The 3,888-nt window shown below is 49.7% G+C and overlaps 2 non-coding genes across 2 annotated transcripts in view; both read right to left on the bottom strand.

Moving 5' to 3' along the window:
• LOC125773615 (large subunit ribosomal RNA) overlaps window positions 1-234 on the bottom strand; it is a 4,179-nt gene extending 3,945 nt beyond the window's left edge. Inside the window, exon 1 of the ribosomal RNA XR_007420251.1 lies at window positions 1-234. This exon is cut by the window's left edge and continues 3,945 nt beyond it. This is a non-coding gene — a ribosomal RNA (large subunit ribosomal RNA).
• Window positions 235-943: 709 nt separating this feature from the next.
• LOC125773609 (5.8S ribosomal RNA) lies at window positions 944-1,101 on the bottom strand. Its single transcript, XR_007420245.1, has one exon. It is a non-coding gene; the product is annotated as a 5.8S ribosomal RNA (ribosomal RNA).
• Between the last annotated feature and the right edge of the window lie 2,787 nt (window positions 1,102-3,888).

Here is a 3,888-nt window from a genome sequence, read left to right as displayed (position 1 = left end):
CCCTCTCTGGGTAGATGAGCCACCTTCAAGTTGAACTTGAACTGTTTGCACCGTGCATAGTAGATAATGGTCGTTCCAGTACACGGAATCGGACAGGTGCAGTTACACACCGTCCCTACGTGCTGAGCTTCTCCCGTTTCGCTCGCAGCTACTCAGGGAATCCCGGTTGGTTTCTTCTCCTCCCCTTATTAATATGCTTAAATTCTGGGGGTTGTCTCACATCACTTGAGGCCTACAACAAAATCAGTCACATTCCATTCGTTTCGAACCCGGGGCATAGCGAACCGATATATACGCAACAACACTTCACACACACACACACACGGATTGGGCAATTTACGGTCATTTTTGAATCAACGATGGCCCCCCCGAGCACGTTGTCCGAATATCACTCCAATAAGGACAACGAGTTCCGCTCGGCATCGTTTTGATTCGATCTCTCAACAACAACTCTCGGTCGACTTGGTCGACTTGGACCCACGATGTCTCCCCCCGAGCATGTCGAGCCAACTGCACCACTATTGTATTGGACAACATGTTCCCCTCGGGCATCGATGGGTTAATCATGCACCACTATTATAAAACCCTTTGACGTTTTCCCCCAAGCACGTTGATCCAGTATTACGACGGATACGGTCAACGAATTCTTGGACATCAAAGAGGTTTTCGATTGAATTTCCCCATGTTTCACAACGTACTCTTAGCGGTATCCTACGATACGTCTCACTCTATTTGTGTGTGTGCGCGTTTACGTGCGTGCGATTTATGCGGTTCACCCCTTTACTTTCAGCGCCCTGCGGTCCCAACAAAGGTCCCGAGCACGCCATTATGCACAGTGTGGAAGCGTGTTTCCCCCACGACACTAGACGGGCTGCTCGCCATAGTGTTCTATTGTGGCACGCTCCACCCTGAAGTTTGGTTTGTTGTATATCAAGGAATTGATAGGCACTCAAGAATGTGTGCATCGGCCGGGTTTAATCGTCCGACGCGCAATATGCGTTCAACTTATCGGTGTTCATGTGTCCTGCAGTTCACATTGTGACGCGCATTTAGCTGCGGTCTTCATCGATCCATGAGCCGAGTGATCCCCTGCCTAGGGTTTTATAGTAAGGTTCCCAATGTAACACAATCCCGGTGGTACGTCCAAAGACTAACTTTCTGACTAAGTTGTCTTTATTACCCAATAGTCCCAGGCCTTGTGACTTGTGGCTCATGTCTACGCCCATGGCCACCATTCGCTAAGATAGTTTTGAAGTCACTTTGAAGGCCCAGGAACAACTCTCTTAGCACATCGGTTAACCTGGCGCCGCAGTCAACTCATGTGCTTGGATCGGATCGAGCTATTGAGTATTGGGCCTGCATACTCGCTCATCCGTATCCTTTGCGTACCGCCCCATGGCCCTTGTATGTCTGCACCACAGTTCCTGTTCGTTCCGTGCCTATGGCCGGATACGTATTGCACATCGGTATACCTGTCGCTACTCAGGCAACTCGTGTGCGTGGATTGGATCGAGAACATGGTGTGTGCCCCATGTTATAATTGATAGTCCATATCCACTTTATAGGTTAAAGTCATAAGTTGTGATTGCACAACCATTCTTCATAAGAGTTTAATCACTCTTCAACTAACTTTCGTTCTGGTGTCTTGGTATCAAATCGCGTAAGACACAAGATTCTACTGGCCAAATAGAATCTAGCACATTGGTTAACCTGGCGCCGCAGTCAACTCATGTGCTTGGATCGGATCGAGCTATTGAGTATTGGGCCTGCATACTCGCTCATCCGTATCCTTTGCGTACCGCCCCATGGCCCCGTCCTTAGAGTTAATGACTAGTAGGCTTAACTCTTTGTATGTCTGCACCACAGTTCCCGTTCGTTCCGTGCCGTGGCCGGATACGTATTGCACATCGGTATACCTGTCGCTACTCAGGCAACTCGTGTGCGTGGATTGGATCGAGCTCATGGGGTGTGTAGAGATTCCATGTTATAATTGCAAGTCCATATCCACTTTATAGGTTAAAGTCATAAGTTGTGATTGCACAACCATACTTCATAAGAGTTTAATAACTCTTCAACTAACTTTCGTTCTGGTGTCTTGGTATCAAATCGCATAAGACACAAGATTCTACTGGCCAAATAGAATCTAGCACATTGGTTAACCTGACGCCGCAGTCAACTCATGTGCTTGGATCGGATCGAGCTATTGAGTATTGGGCCTGCATACTCGCTCATCCGTATCCTTTGTGTACCGCCCCATGGCCCCGTCCTTAGAGTTAATGACTAATAGGCTTAACTCTTGTTTGTCTGCACCACAGTTCCCGTTCGTTCCGTGCCGTAGCCGGATACGTATTGCACAGTAGTAGACACCGTAATCTGACGTATCTAACACACCACTATTGTAACTCGTCGTCCAAGGACCTTTCAAGTGCCTGATGGCCAGGGGAGCTCTTACACGGCACGGAGACACAGTGATGCTCGCCCATCAAAGTGTACAACGATCGAGTTTGCTTAAGTGTCTGGGTACCTACACACCAGACACAATGCAATGGCCATGGATCCACACAAGGCACATCACATGCAGAAAGCTTCACCAGATTATGACACATACCACACTCTTGTAACTCGTCGTCGAAGGGGCGTTCAAAGTGCCTTACGGCTAGGGGAGATCTAGCACGGCACGGAGACACAGTGATGGTTGCCCATCAAAGTGTACAACGATCGAGTTTGCTTTCCGCGCAAGCGTTCTAAGTGTCTGGGTACCTACACACCAGACACAATGCAATGGCCACGGATCCACACAAGGCACATCACATGCAGAAAGCTTCACCAGATTCTGACACATACCACACTCTTGTAACTCGTCGTCGAAGGGGCGTTCAAAGTGCCTTACGGCTAGGGGAGATCTAGCACGGCACGGAGACACAGTGATGGTCACCCATCAAAGTGTACAACGATCGAGTTTGCTTTCCGCGCAAGCGTTCTAAGTGTCTGGGTATCTAAGCACCAGACACAATGCAATGGCCACGGATCCACACAAGGCACATCACATGCAGAAAGCTTCACCAGATTCTGACACATACCACACACATGCAACTCGTCGTCGAAGGGGCGTTCAAGTGCCTTACGGCTAGGGGAGATCTAGCTCGGCACGGGGACACAGTGATGGTCACCCATCAAAGTGTACAACGAACGAGTTGGCTTTCAACAAATTCTGACACATAGCAAGCGAGCGACCGAGCTACACCGAAGGCAGCCCATGGTTGGTCACTCGCGGACGATCATCAGTAATGATCCTTCCGCAGGTTCACCTACGGAAACCTTGTTACGACTTTTACTTCCTCTAAATCATCAAGTTCGGTCAACTTCAGCCATGCCAGCTGCAGCTCACGAAGGAACCGCGGAAGGTAAGCCTCCAGAAACCTCACTAAATAATCCATCGGTAGTAGCGACGGGCGGTGTGTACAAAGGGCAGGGACGTAATCAGCACTAGCTAATGACTAGTGCTTACTAGAAATTCCAGGTTCATGGGGACCGTTGCAGTCCCCAATCCCGACTAGATGGGCATTTTAGTGATTTCCCGTTCCTCTCGGAATGGGGGCGCCTATTGGCGAGAACACGCTGCGACCCACATTGTAGCACGCGTGCAGCCCAGAACATCTAAGGGCATCACGGACCTGTTATCGCTCATTCTCAGCTTGCTAAACACAAGTTGTCCCGCTAAGCAGGGCAAACGTAGCCGACGACCGCCCGTGAAGGCGCCGCCCGGCTGTAACGTCAGGTGCGCCCGGAGGCGCACTGCTGACAGCGTTCTAGTTAGCATGTTTGAGTCACGTTCGTTATCGGAATTAACCAGACAAATCATTCCACGAACTAAGAACGGCCATGCAC

Source organism: Anopheles funestus (assembly GCF_943734845.2).
Source record: "Anopheles funestus chromosome X unlocalized genomic scaffold, idAnoFuneDA-416_04 X_unloc_42, whole genome shotgun sequence".
In the NCBI taxonomy this organism is placed as follows: domain Eukaryota; kingdom Metazoa; phylum Arthropoda; class Insecta; order Diptera; family Culicidae; genus Anopheles; species Anopheles funestus.
The sequence above is the reverse complement of the archived record's forward strand: the minus strand, read 5'-3'. Positions and strand labels throughout refer to the sequence as shown.